The sequence below is a fragment of the Lynx canadensis genome, chromosome C1 (genome assembly GCF_007474595.2).
Source record: "Lynx canadensis isolate LIC74 chromosome C1, mLynCan4.pri.v2, whole genome shotgun sequence".
Taxonomy (NCBI): Eukaryota; Metazoa; Chordata; class Mammalia; order Carnivora; family Felidae; genus Lynx; species Lynx canadensis.
Genome location: NC_044310.1, coordinates 110,218,486 through 110,240,585, shown reverse-complemented (window position 1 = coordinate 110,240,585; position 22,100 = coordinate 110,218,486). Strand labels below are relative to the sequence as shown.

At 39.1% G+C, this 22,100-nt stretch overlaps 1 pseudogene; it reads left to right on the top strand.

Moving 5' to 3' along the window:
• Positions 1 to 13,377: 13,377 nt before the first annotated feature.
• LOC115519807 lies at positions 13,378 to 14,186 on the top strand (annotated as a pseudogene).
• Positions 14,187 to 22,100: the final 7,914 nt, after the last annotated feature.

Genomic DNA, 22,100 nt, shown 5'->3' with positions numbered 1-22,100 from the left:
CCATGTACTTTTTAATTTCCTCTTTAAGTTCTTGGTTAACTCATATATTCTTTAGTAGGATGTTCTTTAATCTCCAAGTATTTGTGGTTTTTCCGAGTTTTTTCTTGTCATTGATTTTGAGTTTCATAATTAATTGGTTTATATATTTGGGTATCTTCATGTTGGGGACATAAATGTTTACAATGTTAGATCTTGGTGGATAGACCCCTTAATTATGATATAATGCCCTTCTTCATCTTTTGTTACAGTCTTTATTTAAAAATCTAGTTTGTCTGATATAAGTAAGTATGTCTACTCCAGTTTTCTTTTGGCGACCATTAGCATGATAGATGGTTCTCTGTCTCCTTAATTTCAATCTGAAGGTGACTTAAGGTCTAAAATAGGTCTCTTGTAAACAGCATATAGATGAATCTTGTTTTCTTATCCATTCTGATACTCTATGTCTTTTGATTGGAGTGTTTAGTCCATTGACATTTAGAGTGAGTACTGAAAGATATGAATTTATTGCCATTGTGTTGCCTGTAGAGTTGGAGTTTCTGGTGGTATTCTCTTGTTCTTTCTAGTCTGTGTTGCTTTTGGTCTTTTTGTTTTGTTTTGTTTCATCTTTTCTTCCCTCAGAGAGTCCTCCTTAAAATTTCTTGGTCACAAACTCCTTTATTTTTTGTTTGAAAATCTCTTTTTTTCATTAAATTTTTTAAAAAAGTTTGTTAGTTAATTTATTTATTTTTGAGAGAGAGAGAGAGAGAGAGAACATGAGCAGGGAGGAGCAGAAAGAGAGGGAGATATAGAATCTGAAGCAGGCTCCGAGCTGTCAGCATAGAGCCTAATGCAGGGCTGAAACTCACAAACTGAGATCATGACCTGAGCCAAAGTCAGATGCTTAACCAACTGAACCACTCAGGCACCCCTTGTCTGGGAAACTCTTTATCTCTCCTTCTATTTTGAATTATAGCCTTGCTTTATAAAGAATTCTTGGCTGCATATTTTTCTGATTCAGCAAGTTGAATATATCCTGCCACTCCTTGCTGTCCTGCCAAGTTTCTGTGGATAGGTCTGCTGTGAACCTGATCTGTCTTCCCTTGTATGGTAAGGACCTTTTTTTCTTTGTTGCTTTCATAATTCTTTCCTTGTCTGTTTATTTTGTGAATTTGACTATGATATGCCTTGTTGATGGTTGTTTTTTGTTGAATCTAATGGGAGTTCTCAGTGCTTCTTGGATTTTGATGTCTGTGTCTTTCCCCAGATTAGAAAAGTTTTCAGCTGTAATTTGTTCACATAAACCTTCTCCCCTTTTTTCTCTGTCTTCATCTTCTGGGACTCTTATGATTTGGATGTTATTCCTTTTTAATAAGTCACTGAGTTCTCTAATTCTTGTATCATGTTCTTTTGCCTTAGTTTCCCTCTTTTTTCTGCTTCATTATTCTCCATAATTTTGTCTTCTATGTCACTTACTCGCTGCTCTGCTTCATCCATCCTTTCCGTCATGGCAAAAGCCCCTATCTTTGATTTCTTTTGTTGTCTGTTGTGGGTAGGACGTCCAGCCCTATGTTGAATAAAAGTGGTGAGAATGGACATCATTCCTGTCTTGTTCCTGACCATAGAGGAAAAGCTCTCAGTTTTCCTCCATTTAGTATGATGTTACCTGTGGGTTTTTCATATATGGCCTTTATTATGTTGAGATATGTTCCCTCTAAACCTACTTTATTGTGTTTTTTTATCATGAATGAATGTTGTCCTTTGTCAAATGTTTTTTCTGCACCTATTGAAATGATCATATAGTTCTTATTCTTTCTTGTATTAATGTGATGTATCACATTGATTGATTAGCAAATATTGAACCTCAATGGCAACCCAGGAATAAATCCCACACGATCATGGTGAATGATTTTTTTTAATGTATCGTTGGGTTCTGTTTGCTAGTATTTTGTTGAGGATTTTTGCATTGATATTCATCAGAGTTATTGGCCTATAGTTCTCTTTTATGTGTGTGTGTGTGTCTTTATCTGGTTTTGGTATCAGGGTAATTCTGGCCTCATAGAAGGAATTTGGAAGTTTTCCTTCCTTTTCTATCTTTTGGAATAGTTTGAGAAGAAAAGATATTAACTCTTCTTTGTTTTTTATGCTTTTATTTGTTTATTTTGAGAGAGAGAGAGAACATGCAAGTGGGGGAGGGACAGAAAGAGAGGCAAATAGAGAATCCCAAGCAGTCTCTGCATTGACAGCACAGAGCCTGATGCAGGGATTGATCTCATGACAATGAGAGCATTACCTGAACCAAAATCAAGAGTTGGACACTTAACCCACAGAGCCAGCCAGGAGCCCCTGACTTTTCAAATGTTTGGTAAAATTCTTCTGTGAAGCCATCTGGTCCTGGACTTTTGTTTGTTAGGTGTTTTTTGATTACTAACTCAATTTCTTGCTAGTTATTATTCTGTTCAAGTTTTCTATTTCTTCCTGTTTCAGTTTTGGGAAGTTATATGTTTCTAGAAATTTACCCATTTCTTCTAGTTTGTCCAATTTGTTGGCATATGGCATTTCATAATATTCTCTTATAACTGTTTGTATTTCTGTGGTGTTGGTTGTTATTTCTTTTCTCTCTTCTGTTGGTTCCTTTCTCTTTCCTTTTTGATAAGTTTGGTTAGAGGGCTATCAACTTTATTAATTTTTTCAAAGAACAACCCCTTGTTTCATTGATCTGTTTTATTGTTTTTTAGTTTCTGTATCATTTGTGTCTTCTCTAATATTTATTATTTCCTTCCTTCTTCTGGCTTTAGATTTTGTTTTTCTTTTTCCAGCTCCTTTAGGTGTAAAGTTAGGTTATTTGAGACTTTTCTTGCTCCTTGAAGTAGTCCTGTATTGCTCTATAATTCCCTCTTAGGGCTGCTTTTGCTGCATCCAAAACATTTTGGATTGTTGTGTTTTTATTTTCATTTGTTTCCATGTATTTTTTTCATTTCTTCTCTTATTTCCTGGCTTACCCATTCATTGTTTAGTAGCATGTTATTGAACTTCCATGTATTTGTGGTCTTTCTGGATTTTTTCTTGTGGTTGACATCTAGTTTCATAGCATTGTGGTCAGAAAAGGAACATGGTAGAACTTCAATCTTCTTATATTGCCTAAGGCCTGTTTTGTGACCCAATATATGATCTATTCTGGAGAATATTGCATGTGCACTTGAAAAGAATGTGCATTCTGCTGTTTTGGGATGGGAAGTTCTGAATGTATCTGTTAAGTCTATCTGATCCAGTGTGTCATTCAAAGCCATTGTTTCCTTGCTGATTTTCTGTTTAAAGATTTTCCTTTCTAAATTTTTTATTTTTATTTTTTTATTAAAAATTTTTTTAATGTTCATTTATTTTTGACAGAGAGAGAGACACAGAGCATGAGTGAGGGGGGAGGGGCAGAGAGAGGGAGACACAGAATCTGAAGCAGGCCCCAGGCTCTGAGCTGTCAGCACAGACGCTGACACGGGGCTCGAACTCATGGACTGCAAGACTTCACTCCGAGGTGAAGTCGGACGCTCAACCAACTGAGCCACCCAGGCGCCCCTCTAAATTTTTTTTTAAACGTTTATTCATTTTTTGGTACAGAGAGACAGAGCACGAGTGGGGGAGGGGCAGAGAGAGAGGGAGACATAGAATCTGAAACAGGCTCCAGGCTCCGAACTGACAGCACAGAGCCCCACGCGAGGCTCGAACTCATGGACTGCGAGACCATGACCTGAGCTGAAGTTGGATGCCCAATGGCTGAGCCACCAGGTGCCCCAAAAGATTTTACTTTAAGTAATCTCTACACCCAACATGGGGCTTTAACTTACAACCTGAAGATCAAGAGTTGAATGCTTTACCAACTGAGGCAGCTAGGTACCCCTGATTTTTTGTTTAGATGACATGTCCATTGATATAAGTGGTGTATTAAATCCCCCTACTATTATTGTGTTAATATCAATTAGTTCCTTTATGTTTGCTATTAATTGTTTTATATATTTGAGGGCTCTCCTGTTGGGTGCATAAATGTTTACAATTGTTACATGTTTTTGTTGGTTGTCTCCTTTATAATTATATAGTGCCCTTCTCTGTCTCTTGTGATAGTCTTTTTTTTTTAATTAAAAATTATTTTTACATTTATTTATTTTTGGGAGACAGAGAAAGACAGAGCACAAGTGGGGGAGGGGCAAAGAGAGAATGAGACACAGAATCCAAAGCAGGCTCCATGCTCTCAGCTCTGAGGTTGCACTTTGTGCTTTTTTTCCTTTTTCGTATAAAAACATATCCTGGAAATAACACCAGCATTCTTCACAGAGCTAGAGCAAACGATCCTGAAATTTGTATGGAACCAGAAAAGACCCTGAATAGCCAAAGAAACCTTGAAAAAGGAAACCAAGGCTGGAGGCATCACAATCCCAGGCTTCAAGATGTATTATAAAGCTGCAATCATCAAGACAGTATGGTACTGACACAAAAACTGTATCTAAAGGAACAGAATAGAGAACCCAGATAGGGACCCACAAATGTATGGCCAACTAATCTTTGACAAAGCAGGAAAGAATATGCAATGGAATAAAGACAGTTTCTTTAGCAAATGATGTTGGGAAAACTGGACAGTGACATGCAGAAAAATGAACCTGGACCACTTTCTTACACCATACACAAAAATAAACTCATAACGGATGAAAGACCTAAACGTCAGACAGGAAGCCATCAAAATCCTAGAGGAGAAAGCAGGCAAAAACCTCTTTGACCTAGGCTGCAGTGACTTCTTACTCAACATGTCTCTGGAGGCAAGGGAAACAAAAGCAAAAATGAACTATTGGGACCTCATCAAAATGAAAAGCTTCTGCATAGAGAGGGAAACAATCAGCAAAAGTAAAAAGCAACAGACGGAATGGGAGAAGATATTTACAAATGACATTTCAGATGAAGGGTTAGTGTCCAAAATCTATAAAGAAGTTATCAAACTCAACACCCAAAAAACAAATAATCCCGTGAGGAAATGGGCAAAAGACATGAATAGACACTTCTCCAAGAAGACATCCTGATGGCCGACAGACACATGAAAAAGTGCTCAACATCACTCATCATCAGGGAAATACAAATCAAAACCACAATGAGATATCACCTCACACCTGTCAGAATGGCTAACATTAACAACTCAGGCAACAACAGATGTTGGCGAGGATGTGGAGAAAGCGTGTCTCTTTTGCACTGTTGGTGGGAATGCAAACTGGTGCAGCCACTCTGGAAAACAGTATGGAGGTTCCTCAAAAAATTAAAAATAGAACTACCCTATGACCCAGCAATTGCATTACTAGGTATTTATCCAAGGGATACAGGTGTGCTGTTTCGAAGGGACACATGCACCCCCATGTTTATAGCAGCACTATCAACAATAGCCAAAGTATGGAAAGAGCCCAAATGTCCATCAGCAGATGAATGGATAGAGAAGATGTAGTATACACACACACACACACACACACACACACACACACACTGGAGTATTACTTGGCAATCAAAAAGAATGAAATCTTGCCATTTGCAGCTATGTGGATGGGACTAGAGGGTTTTATGCTTAGTGAAATTAGTCAGAGAAAGACAAATACCATATGACTTCATTCATATGAGGAATTTAAGATACAAAACAGATGAACATAAGGGAAGGGAAGCAAAAATAATATAAACACAGGGAGGGGGACAAAACATAAAAGTTTCTTAAATATAAAGAACAAACTGATGGTTGCTGGAGGGGTTTTAGGAGGGGTGATGATCTAAATGGGCAAGGGGCATTAAGGAATCTACTCCTGAAATCATCGTTACATTGTATGCTAACTTGGCTGTAAATTAAACAATAAATAGATAACAAAATATATTAAAAAATAAATCTATACTAAATAATAAGGTCTATTAATTAAAAAATAATAAGGCATCTATTTTGGCTAATGTTAAAAAAAATTTTTTTAATGTTTATTTATTTTTGAGACAGAGAGAGACAGAGCATGAACGGGGGATGGTCAGAGAGAGAGGGAGACACAGAATCTGAAGCAGGCTCCAGGCTCTGAGCTGTCCGCACAGAGCCCGACGCGGGGCTCAAACTCACAGACCGCGAGATCATGACCTGAGCCGAAGTCGGACGCTCAACCAACTGAGCCACCCAGGCGCCCCTATTTTGGCTAATGTTTAACAAAATACTAATGTCCAAATATTAGCTCCACAATATCTAGCATTAAATGTGACCAAATTTGAGTTGTAAATGCAATTTTACTCCTGTGGCTGTAAACTAATGTTTGACCAGGTAAATTAAAATGTCACATTTGAAAAATAAATAAATAAATTCCCTATCAGTTATGTTATTTATATCTGTTTTGCTTGGATCTCTGGCTGTGACCTTATAGTGTTTTTTCATTTGGAATAAATTCCTCTGTCTTCTCATTTTGTCTAAGTCTCTGCCATCTTCTCTGTGTTAGAAATCCCAGTTATGTCTCCTCTTCCTGAAAGTAATGGCCTTATGAAGAAGAGAGCCTGTAGTGTGCAGGGTCTGGCACTTCAGGGAATGCCTCTAGCATGTGTTACATGGGCTCTGCTGTTGTGTTCTGGCTGTTCTGTCCTCCAGGCCAGTCATCTGCAGAGGCTCTCCCTGCCTGCTGTGGGCAATGCTTGTTCCTGGCCTGGATGTAGTGAGTTTTAACTAGGTATGCTATGGTCTGCTTGTGAAATGAGACCTGTTACCACCTCTCCTGGAACTGAGGACCTGAAAAACTCTGTTGTTAGGAGATGTGTTGTGGGCAGGAGTTTGTGTGGTCTTCTACAGGAGGGGCCTGCCTTGCTGGGACTGAGCAGGGCAGTTCTATCAGAGCCCAAGGCAGTGGGACTTGGTGTAAGCACATTAGGTAGCCAATGTCTACACTGTGTTGCTTCCTGCAGGTGGATCTGCGTTTCTGTTGAGGGCCATCAGAGAAGAGTGGCACTATTCAGCTCCCTTGTTCCCAGAGAGGTGCCTCTGTGAGCACTGCCTCTCAGGGACACTCTCCAAGAAGAGAAGAATGAATAATCTCTCCACTGTGTGTCCCATGTGTTCTTCAGATGGACGTTTCCATGCTGTTGTCACCCATCCTCCAGGGTTGTTTGCCTGCCTTCTCTGTAAGAGCAGTGCAGTGCCTGCAGGGCTCAATCCCAGCCAAGTCTGGGGACCTTTACTTCTCCAGGCTTTAAGCTGCCCTATTTGCAAGGAGGCATGAAATTCAGCCCCTCTTGCTTTCCAAGCCAATGGCTATGGGGAAATATTCTCCCTGTGTATTCGCCTGTGTGCTTCTCACTCTCGCCCTTCTATGTGACCACAGCTCCCCTCCCTCAACAGCAGCCAGGATCCATCTCCTCTCTAAGCTGCTTCACCATACTTTCTATCTTCTTCAATGTGGACTCTTGTCTCCATTTAGTTCTGGAGCTTGTTCTGTCAGTCTTCAGGCTGATTTCTGGGGTATTTAGGATGATTTGATAGTTACCTAGTTACATTGGTGGGATGAGGTGAGCCTAGGGTCCTCCTTGTCTGTCACCATTTTCCTCTCTGACTAGGCTTATTGGGATTTTTTTTCTCAATTTCTTTTCTGCTACTTTGTTATTAGCATTTGGAAATGCAACAGATTTTTATAGATTAATTTTGTATCACATGACTTTATTAGTTTTAATAATTTTCTTTGGTGGAGTCTCTAAGGTTTTCTACTTATACTAGTGTGTCACATACAAATATTGACAGTTTTATTTCTTCCTTAACAATTTGGATACTTTTATTTCTTTTTCTTGTCTGACTGCTGTGACTAGGACTTTCAGTAGTATGTTGAATAAAAGTGGTGAGAGGGGACATCCTTGTCTTGTCCCTGACCTTAGGGGAAAAGCTTTCAGTTTTTCACTGATTTTAGTTGTGGGTTTGTCATATATGACCTTTATTATGTTGAGCTTGTTCCCTCTAAATGTGCTTTGTTGAGAATTTTTGAATTTTTTATTATTATTTTTTTAAAACATTATTTATTATTGAGAGACAGAGAGACACAGAGCGTGAGCAGGGGAGGGTCAGAGAGAGGGGGAGACACAGAATCTGAAGCAGGCTCCAGACTCTGAGCTGTCAGCACAGAGCCCGATGTGGGGCTCGAATTCACAAACCCGAGATCATGAACTGAGCTGAAGTCAGACGCTTAACCATCTGAGCCACCCAGCTGTCCCGAGTTTACTTTTTATCATGAACAGATGTTGAATTTTGTCAAAAGCTTTTTCTGCATCTGTTGAGATGATTATATGATTTCTATCCTTCATTTGTTAATTGATTTGCTGATGCTGAACCATCCTTGCATCTCTGGAATGGATCCCACTTGATTGTGGTGGATGACTTTTTAAAATGTATTGTTGAATTTCATTTGTTAATATTTTGTTGAGGATTTTTGCACCTGTGCTCATCAGGGATATTGGCTTGTAGTTTTTTGTTTTGTTTTGTTTTGTTTTTGTAGTGTCCTTGTCTGGTTTTGGTATCAGGGTAATGCTGGCCTCCTTGAATGAATTTGGAAGTTTTCCTTACTCTCCTATTTTTTGGAATAGTTTGAGAAGGAAAGGTATTAACTTAACTTTAAATGTTTAGTAGAATTCAGATGTGAAGCCATCTGGTCCTGAACTCTTATTTTTGTTTGTTTTTTTATTTAAAAAAATTTTTTAACATTTATTCATTTTTGTGAGACAGAGAGAGACAGAGCATGAGTGGGGGAGGGGCAGAAAGAATTCAAAGCAGGCTCCAGGCTCTGAGCTGTCAGCACAGAGCCCAATGTGGGGCTCACACCCATGAACTGTGAGATCATGACCTGAGCTGAAGGCAGACGCTTAACCGACTGAGCCACCCAGGTGTCCCACTGAACTCTTGTTTGTTGGGAGTTTTTTGTACTGATTCAATTTTGTCGGTAGCAATCTGTCTGTTCAGATTTTCTTTTTTTTTTTTTTAACGTTTATTTATTTATTTATTTATTTATTTTTTTCAACGTTTTTTATTTATTTTTGGGACAGAGAGAGACAGAGCATGAACGGGCGAGGGGCAGAGAGAGAGGGAGACACAGAATCGGAAGCAGGCTCCAGGCTCTGAGCCATCAGCCCAGAGCCCGACGCGGGGCTCGAACTCAAGGACTGCGAGATCGTGACCTGAGCTGAAGTCGGATGCCCAACTGACTGAGCCACCCAGGCGCCCCCAGATTTTCTATTTCTTCCTGATTTAGTCTTGGAAGATTGTGTGTTTCTAGGAATTTATCCATTTCTTCTAGGCTTTTATTTATTGGCATACAATTTATCCTAGTAATATAAAACTTTGTATTTGTGTAGTGTTAGTTGTAATTTCTCCTCTTTCATTACTGATATGATTTATTTTGGTTCTCTTTCTCTCTCTGATGAATCTTTCTAAAGTTTTATCAATTTTGTTTATAGTTTTGAAGAACCTCTCTTAATTCTAGTGATTTTTTCTATTTTTTTTGTTGTTTCTATTTAATTTATTTCCACTCTGATTTTCATTATTTTCTTCCTTCTGTTAACTTTGGCTTTGTTTGTTCCTCTTTTTCTAGTTACTTTCGGTGTAAGTTTAGATTTTTTTTGAGATTTTTCTTGTTGCTTGAATTAGCCTTCTGTCACTATAAATTTCCCTCCTAGAATTGCTTTTGCTGTATCTCAAAGATTTTGAACCAATGTGTTTCCATTTTCACTTCTCAAGGTATTATTCACTTCCTCTTTGATTCTTAATTGATCTATTGGCTGTTTAGCAGCATGTTGTTTAGCCTCCATGTGTTTGTGTGTGCGTGTGTTTTTTTTTTGCTTTAGGATTCCTTCTTATAATTGATTTCTAGTTTGACTCTGTTATGGTAAAAAAGATACTTGATATGATTTCAATCTTTTTATGGAGACTTGTTTCATCTTTTTATGGAGACATGTGACCTGTTCTGGAGAATGTTCCATGTGCACTTGAAAAGAGTGTGTGTGATGCTGGTTTTTTGGGTGGAATGTTCTGTATACATCTATTAAATCCATCTAGTCTAATGTGTGATTCACAGCCACTCTTTCCTTATTGATTTTCTATCTGGATGATATATCAAAATTGATATGTGAGGTGTTAGAGTCACCCATTATTATTGTATGACCGTCAAGTTCTCCCTTTATGTCTGTTAATAGTTGCTTTATGCATTTAGGTTCTTTTATGTTGGGTGCATAGATATTTACAGTTGTTAGATCCTCTATTTGGATTGATTACTTTATCATTATGTGTTACCATTCTTTGTCTATTGTTAGCTTTTGTTTTAAGGTCTATTTTGTCAGATATAAGTTTACCTACCCAAGCTTTTTGTCACTTCCATTTGTATGGAGTAGCTTTTCCATCTCTTCTCTTTCAATATGTGTGGGTCTTTAGGTTTGAAGTGAGTGTCTTATTTTTTTTTTATTAAATTTTTTTTTTAACATTTATTTATTTTTGAGACAGAGAGAGACAGAGCATGAACAGGGGAGGGTCAGAGAGAGGGAGACACAGAATCTGAAACAGGCTCCAGGCTCCGAGCTGTCAGCACAGAGCCTGACACGGGGCTCGAACTCACGGACCGCAAGATCTTGACCTGAGCCAAAGTCGGCCGCCCAACCGACTGAGCCACCCAGGCACCCCGAAGTGAGTGTCTTATAAACAGCATAGAGGTGATTCTTTTTTTTTCTTAATCCATTCAGCCACCCTATGTTGTTTTTCTTAAATTTTTTAATGTTTATTTATTTTTGAGAGAGAGAGACAGAGTGCAAGCAGGGGAGGGGCAGAGAGAGGGAGACACAGAATCTGAAGCAGGCTTCAGGCTCTGAACTGTCTGCACAGAGCCCGACTTGGGGCTCGAACTCATGGACTGCAAGATCATGACCTGAGCGGAAGTCAGATGCTTCACCAACTGAGCCACCCAGTCGCCCCCACCCTATGTTTTTTGATTGGAACTTTTAGACCATTTATATTTGAATTAGTTATTAATAAGTATGTACTTAGCCATTTTGTTAATTGTTTTCTGGTTGTTTTTGTAGTTCTTCTCTATTCCTCTCTTCTTGCTCTTTTCCATTGTGATTTGATGACTTTTTTAGTGTTATGCTTGGATCTCTTTCTTTTTATTTTTGTGTGTACCTATTATAGGTTTTGGGTTTGTGGTTATGATGAGGTTCATATATAATATCCTATGTATAGCAATCTATATTAAGTTGATGGTTTTAAAATTTTGAATTCATCCAAAAAGCACTGTATTATTACTCCCTGCCTTCTACAAAAGTACATTTTTTTAGTTGAATAGAAATCTCACTTAGAAAAAAACATTTTCCAAATGTTTATTTGTTTTTGAGAGAGAATGTGCACACATGTGCATGCAAGTGGGGGAGGGACAGAGAGAGAGGGAGACAGAGGATCCGAAGCAGGCTCTGCACTGATAGTAGAGAGCCTGATGTGGGGCTTAAACTCATGAACCTTGAGATCATGACCTGATCTCACTGCACTGATAGTGTGGAAGTTGCTTGGGATTCTCTCTCTCTCTCTCTCTCTCTCTCTCTCCCACTCTCTCTGCTCCTCCCCTGCTTGTGCACTCACTCTCTCTCTCTCTGTCTCTCTCAAAAATAAATAAAATAAAAATAAATAAATAAACTAAGTTTGAAACCAGAGGAGAAGCATGATTTTAACACATTTAGGATATTGAAGTGTTCAAAAGACATTAATGTTATAGCAAGTAAAAATAAAGTGATTGCCCTAACTACAATATGAAGAAAATGTTACAATGAAGATAGTTTGAACAAACGCTATTGGAGGTATTGTTATATCTCACATTCTGTATCTCAAACTTATGTTCCTTATTTTCCACAAAAAATTGAAACAATAAAGAAATGTAGTTAGAGAAAATATACGTGTGCTGATAATTGAATTAGATTTGAAGCTTGAAGAATGATCTGGTTTCTCCTTTACATTGAAGGATGATGATAAGATATTGAGATGAAGACAATTCATTTGTCTAGGAAAAGGAATGTATTGTTTCTGTAATCACAGTTCTATTGGTGTGAACTACAATTCGCAATCCAGACCTAATAAAATTCAAAAGACAGACTTGAATGTGAGCTAGCTGTGCACACTGCATTGTAACTTGTATTTGAAGCCATCCTAAACCTACAACTAGCAAGCACACACATTGCAATGTAGTCTTCTTAATTCTGGCGGGAGGATTATGTGTTACATTTAAATATTAGCAAATAACATTTTAGGAAAGCGTGGTTATGATTTTACTTTACTATGTGTTATGGTCCGATTTGTGTCCTCCACCAAATTCATATATCTTGGAGTCTAAACAGCCGGTCCCTCAGGATGTGACTATATTCAGAGATAGGGTCTTTAAAGTGGTGATATTGTTAAAATGAGGCCATTTAGGGTGGATTCCTGATCCAGACTGATTGGCATCCTTACAAGAAGTGGGGATTAGATCAGAGACACCAAAGGTGCAGGTGCACTGAGGAAAGTTATGTGAAGACACTTCTGCCACCCAAGGGGAGAGCCTTCAGGAGAAACCAAACCTGCTTATACTTTGATCTTGGACTTCCAGCCTCCAAAATTGTGAGATAATAAATCTCTGCTATTTCATCCTTGACGTCAGTGATATTTTGTTTGGCAGCCCAAACAAACTATATACAATATATACATAATAGGTGGTAGAGTTTGTGAAATTTTAGTTTCTGTTGCATGTATGGGTACTGAGTCTCAATGCAAGATGCATTTCTTATTATGGGTTATAGGTCAAAGTGTTGGAAAAACATTGAATTAGAAGAAATGAAGGATTGTTGCCTCGCAGCTCTGAAACAAGCCAGTTGAACCAGAAACTTGCACTATGCAGACCTGGAGAAACTCTGGCCCTGCCTTTCACAGGGAGAAGCTTAAGTTAGAGAAATGGTCTCCAAAGGTTTGTGCTTCTTCCAAAAATAAGTCTAGAATAGGGTTCCAGGGTGGAGTTTGGGGATGGAATTCACAGGGCCTGTGAACTTGGATAGAAAAAAGATACATATTTATTTTCACTAATGTGTATCTGAAAATGACCTTTTCTATCAATTACAGATGGAAGCAACAGATTTCAGTAATATTAGCAGTACTGGTAACTTTGTCACCAATTGAAATCACCCATGTTTCCACACCATGTCACACAAACTGAACCTTGATATATAGACTACAACCATCATTATATCAAAAGTATATGGGTTTGTAGGTTATCTCCCTGGATCTCGGCTTTCCCTTCTGCATTTGCTGGCTGGCTCTTACCCTGTGATGCCGGAGCAGGCTACAACTTGCTCCTGGGCTCCGTCTGTAGCTGCGTCGTACGAGGCATGCCTGGTCCAGGCATCATCCTGAAGAAGGTGCTGGAGGCGCTTAAGGATCTCATCAACGAGGCCTGCTGGGACGTGAGCTCTGCACAGCCTGGACTCCTCCCACGTCTCCCTGGTGCAGCTCACCCTGCCTTCTGAGGACTTCAACATGTACCCACTGCTACCGCAACTTGGCCTTGGGTGTGAACCTCACCAGCATGTCCAAAACACTAAGATGTGATGGTATCGAAGACATCATTACCCTAAGGGCTGGAGATAATACGGACACCCTGGCACTTGTATTCGAAGCTCCAAACCAAGAAAAGGTTTCAGACTATGAATGAAGTTAATGGATTTAGCTGTTGAACAACTCGGAGTTCCAGAACAAGAGGAGCTATGTAGTAAATATGCCTTCTGGTGAATCTGCACGTGTATGCCAAGATCTCAGTCATATTGGAGATGCTGTTGTAATTTCCTGTGCAAAATATGGAGTGAAGTTTTCTGCAAGTGGAGAAAGAGGAAATAGAAATAGTAAGTTGTCACAAACAGGTAATGTCGATAGAGGAGGAAGCTGTTACCATAGAGAAGAATCAGCCTGTTCAGCTAACTTTTGCACTGAGATACCTGAACTTCTTTACAAAAGCCCAGCACTCTCTCCTACAGTAACACTCAGTATGTCTGCAGATGAACCCCTGCTGCAGAGTATAAAATTTCAGACATGGGACACTTAAAGTACTATTTGGCTCCCAAGATCGAGGATGAAGAAGGATCTTAGGCATTCTTAAAATCCAAGAAAATAAAATTAAGCTCTTCGAGAACTGCTTCTGAGATGCCAGCACATACTCAAGTCTCTTCTGTCTCTGAATTTGTACCTCTCAGTACATATGTAGATATTTTATGTAAATAACCTATTTCTTCCTCCATTCTTTACAGTTTGTTTAAAGAATAAAGTCCGAAGTCAAATCTGGTCTTGTTAACCTAGAAATATCTCTGCCTTAATCTAGAAATACCCATGATTTTCATAACAAAAGGGTTTTGACTCTAAATGCAGTTTTAATTTTTTCAATTTAAATAAAAGTTGTTTGAATTTCAAACATCACAACACAGTGCCTCCATTTGGACCGTGACTGTTGCACGTATCCTAGGGAATTCAGTTCAAGCTACTGTTTTCTAGAAATGTGTCTATTTTTTCTGCCTAGAGGAGCCTGATAAATAATACATTAGATACGGCATTAAAAGTATTCCAAATACAGTAGGTGACAAGATATCTGGGGGGGAGAGGATTCATTTGCCAAAATTACTTTGGTGTTCTTCTATCTTTAACTCAAGAAATGAACAGAAGTATAGACCAAATCCTATATATTTAGTTATTTTGCCAATTTTGTTAGCAAAACTAAAACTTTAAGAAGCTTCATGAACCCAAAGCTGTGTGTGTTTTAGAAGCGTAGCAGTGCTATAGGGCAGTGTTTCTTTAGCCTAGGGAACCTTTTCAAAGAATCTTGAAAGATGTAGTAGATATGAATTAAGGCCCAAGGAGTATGTTTGTACAAAAATAATTTTTCTAGGATAACTAGCCTTTTTGGGGACTTAATCCCAGGAGTTGTGAAACAGATTGTTGAAATGTTCTTACTAATGGTGCCACAAGGCCACAAACTGGCATACTACATATTGAGAATTGCTTCATTAAAGCCTTTTTCCCTGTGTATTTTGGCCTTTGTGGTTTAAATGACTGGTTTCTTTGGTGTAATACCTGGAAGAACTCACAATCCAGTAGGTTACTGTTCATTACCTTCTGTGTGCCTGGGGGGGTGGGGAAGGAGATGGAAAAGGGGCCTGATGGGAGTTTTGGGAGTGATGTAACTAACGTATGTAGAATGTGGTGATGGTTCCAAGACTATGCACTTGTCAAACTCCTCCAATTGTACTTTATTGTATGTAACTTATACTTTAATAAATCTGGCTTTTGAAAAGCTTAAAAAACAAAGTATATGGATTATTAGATTTACTGATTGAACTTGTTATTTAATATATTAATAAAGAAGCACCTATATTACTATGCACAGATTTTAAAAATACATTTTGATAATAACCATATTTGTATATAGTTTGCTCCCTTTGGAGCCCTGTGCATTTTGTCTTAAACCATTTAAGAACATTTTTCTGGCAATGCCCTACAGGCTTCATGAGACTGTCAAAGGGAATCTGTGGCAGATAAATGGTTAAGAAAATCTTCTCTACAGGTATATTCTTTTTTTTTAAGTTTATTTATTCTGAGAGAGACAGAGCATGAGTGGGGGAGGGGCAGAGAGCGAGGAGAGGGAGAATCCCAAGTAGGCTCCATGTGGTCAGTGTGCAGAGGTCCAATTAGGGACTCAAACCAACAAAACCATGAGATCATGACCTGAGCCCAAGTCAAGAGTCAGACACTTAACCTACGACAGGCGCCCCTACAGCTATATTCTTATAGCCTCACAGCCTCCCTGCTACACTTTCCCTGAGTCTTTTTTCATTTGTTTCTTTCAGCTTCTACCCTTTTGGTTACCACCAGGTCTCTCCTTCTGACCAGTTTCTTTTAACCGAGTACTTCCTTGTTCTAACTTTGACTTGATGTCTTCCCACAGCCTGCCTCTTCATTTGCCACCTCTTCCAGTGCAGCTCTCGGGTAGTGTCCTGAACTGGTAACTGGGCCAGGAAACTGACCCCCGGACTGTAACTTCAGGATGGCTGAGCACCTGCCAGAAGAAGGTGCCTTACTCCCAGGGCCAGAAGGCCACCCAAGGAGCTGATGGTCATTTTGAAAAACAGCTAATATTGTCAGCAGCACAAATGGAAACCCTTCTGTTCCAGGCCCCATTGACCTGTTCCTGCCTCCTGAGGATGTTTGGCTTACTTTTGTGGCTTCCCTGATCACATCATTTCATGTTTAGGCACCACCTCCCCCACCCACCCCAACTCTAGCTCATGACCTGAATGTGCAGCCCCATCCATAGCTCTCTAGACTCCGGATGTCCACATTTCCATGGCTTACTTGCATCATCAGTGGCCATATAGAGCGTGTCCATCTCCCACAATGCATCCTTGTACAGCCTGTCTGCCAGTTTCCAGTAATTTGGATCTTCAGCCACTGGGGTTTCCCTCTGCATACAGCATTTCTGTTCTGGCTTGCCCACCTGACCGACACGTGGTGAATTCCACGTTGCACAAAGAACAGAGTGATACCTTCTAGTGGTATCAACCGCCCTCTTTGTGGGAGAGAAGGAGGGCAATTCTACTCCTGCACCACCCCATGTGTAAGTGGCACACTCTGGCCTCTAGAGGGATCCCCATGAATGAGGGAGAGGAGGAGAAGCAGCCTGAGCCTTCTGGGAGTAAGAATCTGGAACATTGAATCACTAGCTATTTCGGAGAATGGGGCTCAGGTCTTGGCGACATATCCTTATTTCATCGATATCCTTTAGTGTCATCGATATCCTTTACTTGATGTCACCTGTCTGGTTTGTCCTCCCACCAGCCTCTGGCCACTGTCGACATTTATCTATGTGAGGGGCACAGTGTAGATTCTTGATGGCTTAGGCTCAGCCTGGCCTAAGTACCCAAGTACTTGGTACTCAAGGATTCCCTCAATGGAGACTCCAGATTGTGGTCTATAGGTGTCATGGATGTACCAAGAAAGCAACCAGTCAGAACAAATGCATATCCTTAGTCTCATCTGGGCTTCCATCTGGCAGTAAACAATGCTCTGTATCATGTTTAGTTGTGTTTTCCTTTTACACTGATTGTTAAAAGCACTTTAATATATTATTTTTTTTCTCACCTTTTCACTCAGAAATCCTTCAAACACACAGAAGAGTTGAAAGAGCCCGTAATGAACAGCTGTATTCCATCCACCTAAATTCAAACAATATTTAACATTTTTGTAGGACAGTTTTTACCTTTCTACTGTCTTTGCTCCCTCAACCATCCCCTTGTTTGTGGGTGAGGGATTGTGTTTGCTTGTATACGCCCACTTTCTTCCCCCTGGACCATTGGAGGTTAAGTTCAGACATCAAGATACTAAATACTTTATCCTAAAATACTTCCTAAAATACTCCATCCTAAAATACTTCAGTATGCATCCCCTAAGAATAAGAGCTGTCTCTTACAAAACTTCCAAACCATAAAGGTTGCTCTGATGAGCTCCATATCCCCAAAGAACCCAGGCCCTTTGTTATTCGGTAGGGAGACTGGTTTTCTCAGAGGCATGTCAGCATTGGTGGGCCCCAGGTGCCAGGCTGTTGCCTCTGGTTGCTCCCAAGGGCCAGGCACTGGGCCTGACTTTTATGTTCTCTTGGTCCTGGTCCTGATTCCGATTCAGAAGCCAGACACTCAGGGTCTGGGCTTCCCAGGCACAAATAACCCACCCATCCTTCTATCTTATGTTTTAAATGTTATCATTTTGAGTAGGAAATACATTCACATGTTGTAAAAGGGTGAATAGTGAGAAGTCCCCCCCTCTCCTGTCCAATAACCTCTCTATGCTCCTCCCTCGAGGGAAGCAATCTTATCAGCTTCTTGCAAGCCTGTCCCCAGATTGCTTATATGTTTATAAGCCAATATGTGTATATCAGTGGTTCCCTTTCATTACAGAAATAACACATTATGCCCACTGCTCTGCACCTATGTTTATCAGTAACTCTGAAAATATATAATTAAAAGATAAATACAGCCTTAGTTTTTTGAAACCTGTGCTTAAATTCAAACTGCTCTGCTGTACTCAAGTGTCAACAGTTATGTATTTGTAAATATGACAGAGAGTGGTGTTTGCTCAGGGAGCCTTCACCTTACAAAAGGTTTTCCCCAGAGACTCCTGCCAAGCACCACCAACAGAAATCCAATCTCTATCTCATATGAAAGACAATCCTATCTAGTTCCAAACATAATCCTAACTAATACAATACTATCTGTTCCTAGCATGATATATACCACATTAGGTACCCTTTCTAACATGTAATTTAACATATTAGAAGTAGTAGTAGACAGGTCCTACATTTTGGAGCCTGCTGAAATTATTTAAATTTGAAAATCCTAAGCCTGCTTAACCTGCTTACCCTGACTTGTTTCTTCCTTCCCTGGAAACCACAATAAAAGCTCTTGTCCAGGTTTTCCTCTTGTTCTCTTTGTGTCCTGACTGACCTGGTGCTTCCCACATGTCCCTGGAGGGCATAGCATGCTCCTTCCTCTTGGAAACTATGAGAAACTATCTTTTCAATGGTAATAATTTCCTGGTCTGTTGGCCTCACTATACCTAAATAATATTTAAACTTTCATTACAAAAATTTTTTTAATGTTTATTTATTTTTGAGAGAGAGAGACAGAGAGCAGAAGAGGGGCAGAGAGAGAGGGAGACACAGAATCTGAAGCAGGGTCCAGGCTCCAAGCTGTCAGCACAGAGCCCTACGCGGGGCTTAAACTCACGAACCGTGAGATCATGACCTGTGCCGAAGTTGGGCGCTTAACCTACTGAGGCATCTAGGTGTCCCTAAACTTACATTTTAAAACAAGTGTGAGGTTTATATAATTAAAGGAAGGCATGGTAACATCTCAATTGAATGTTACTTAGAAGTTATTTATCTGGGGGCGCCTGGGTGGCACAGTCGGTTAAGCGTCCGACTTCAGCCAGGTCACGATCTCGCGGTCCGGGAGTTCGAGCCCCGAGTCAGGCTCTGGGCTGATGGCTCAGAGACTGGAGCCTGTTTCCGATTCTGTGTCTCCCTCTCTCTCTGCTCCTCCCCCGTTCATGCTCTGTCTCTCTCTGTCCCAAAAATAAATAAACGTTGAAAAAAAATTAAAAAAAAAAAGAAGTTATTTATCTGTGTAGGTGGGGTACAAGGGAGAATTGCAATGGCCTGTCAACGTATTCGAGATAAATTAAGTTAGATTATTCCCAAGACAAAATGGCAAAATGAGATTTAAAGTCAATGAATCTAACTCATGCTGATTTATCAGGTAAACTGGTCATTTAAAATTGAAAAAGCAGAACTAACCAATTGATTTCTTTTCTTGTAGAAGGGAAATTTACCTATTTTTCTGGTAGTCTTCAGACATTCCTTCTGTTACAGGCAGTAAAGAGCATGGCATCTAGTTTCATCTAGAAAAAGGTATAACTTACAGATTCAACACAGTCTCTATCAAAATCCTGGCTAGGTTTTTTCAGAAATCGACATGCCAAAATTTATATGTAAATACGAGGGGCTCACAATATCCAAAGCAACCTTAAAAAGAACAAGGCTAGAGGACTTGCATTTCCCTATTTTATGTATTTAAAAACAATTTTTTAACGTTTATTTATTGAGTATGAGAGAGAAAGGGCGAGCCGGGGAGGGGCAGAGAGAGAATCCCAAGCAGGTTCTGCACTGTCAGTGTAAGTTTGATGCAGGGCTCAGTCCCATGAACCACAAGATCATGACCTGAAATCAAGAGTCGGATGCTTAACAGACTGAGCCACCCAGATGTCCCTGCATTTCCTTATTTTAAGACTTACTACAAAGCTATGGTGATCAAACTGTGTGGTACTGGCTTAGGATAGGCATATACATCAACGGAGTAGAATTGAGAATCTAAGAATAACCCCTTTCATTGTGGTCAGTTGATTTCTGAAAAGGAAAAGGATGCCAAGATAATTCAATGAGAGAAAGAATAGTCTTTTCAACAAATGGTGCTGGGACACCGGATACCCACATGCTAAAGAATGAAGTTTGGACCCTTTGCTAATATCATAAGCAAAAATTAACTCCCAATGGATCATAAGGTTAAAACTATAAAACTCTTAGATGGAGAGGTCTGAGAAATATAGAAATATGGCTTCATGACTTCAAACTAAGCAAAGTCTTCTTGGGTGTCCATTAGAAAAGTAAAAAGACAAGAGCCTAATTAAAAAAAAAAAAAGGAAGTAAAACACGATCCACAGAAATGAAGGATATATTTTCAAATTACAAATCTGATAAGGAACTTACATCCAAAATATGTAAAGAATCATATCTCAATAATAAAAAGACAATCCAATTAAAAAAATAGTCAAAAGATATGAATAACTCTTTTCTAAAGAAAATATGCATGTGAAAAGATACTCAGCATCATTACTCATTGGGGAAATACAAATCAAAAGCACAATGAGATACCACTTTACAACCAGTGTAATGGGTATAGTAAAAGGAAAAATAACAAATGTTGGTGAGGATGTGGTGTAATTGGAACCTTCATACACTGCTAAAATGATGCAGATGTTTTGTAGAAAGACTGTCATTTCTTGAAACAGTGTTATCATATAAATGGAAATTCCACTCTTATGTATATGCCCAGGAGAAATGAAAATATATGTCCACAGAATATTTGCACATAAACTTTCAGTGTTATTCATAATAGCCTCAAAGTGGAAACAACACAAATGTCCATCAGCTGATAAATGGGTAAATCCAATCTGGTATTAGCGATACAATGGAATATTTTTTCAGTTATAAAAAGCAATGAAGTACTACATTTAATGCAATGAAATACTACAAATGGAAGAACCTCAAAAACATTTTTTCCAAGTGAAAGAAAGCAGTCACCAAAGACCACATATTTTATGATTTCATTTATAAGAAGTGTCAGAAAGAGGCATGTCCATGAAGACAGAAAGTAGACTAGTAGGGATGGGAATAAAGAGTTGGTGGGAGATGGGAAATGACTGCTAACAGGTACATTTTAAGGTGTACCATTTTAGGGTGATAAAATGTTCTAAAATTGATTGTGGGTGATGGTTGCACAACTCTGTGAATATACCACTGGACTGCACACTTAAAGGTGAATTGTAGTCTATGTGAATTATATTACAACAAAGCTTTTTTAAAAACTGTGTAACTTACTTATTTTAGATGCATGAATAAAATATTCATGCCAAAGGGCACAAAACTTCAATTGCATGTTGGAAAGAATGTTTTAAATCCAGGGTAGCCCTTAAGGTTTCATATCACTTAAGTTTTGTATTAGGTTTTATGACATAACATATACTTTATGATATAAAAATAAATAAAAATAATAGGTTCTTGAAAAAAGTTATTCACAGTAGCTTTTTTTTTTCCAGGAGAAACTGAACCTTCTAGATCTTAGTGTCTATCTAGTCCAAATCTATTAGCATAAGTCATTAATCAGTCTTTGTTTTTGTTAATAAAACAAAGGGACCATTTTCTAACTCCCAGACAGGTCTCTTCACTTAGAATATTATGGGGTGGCGGTGCTTCCCCTGAATCATCACTGGCTTGGTGTTTTCCTTTTTGTCCGTGTTAGTTGTCTTACTTACTCTCTTTATTACAGTCCTCCATGTAAATGTAAAATATCCATTAAAACCATCTTCTGTAGCCTGTGGAATGGAGGCAGCCTACAGAATGGGAGAAGTTATTTGCAAATGACATATTGGACATCCATTTGCATATTGGATAAAGAACTAATCAAACTCAATCCCCACAACACAAACAATTCAGTGAAGAAATGGGCAGAAGACATGAACAGACACTTTTCCAAAGAAGATATCCAGATGGCTAACAGACACATGAAAAGAAGCTCAACATTACTCTTCATCAGGGAAATACAAATCAAAACCACAATGAGATACCACCTCATACCTGTCAGAATGGCTAAAATTAACAACTCAGGAAACGTATGTTGCTGAGGACGTGGAGAAAAGAGAAATATTTTGCTCTGTTGGTGGGAATGCAAGTTGGTGCAGC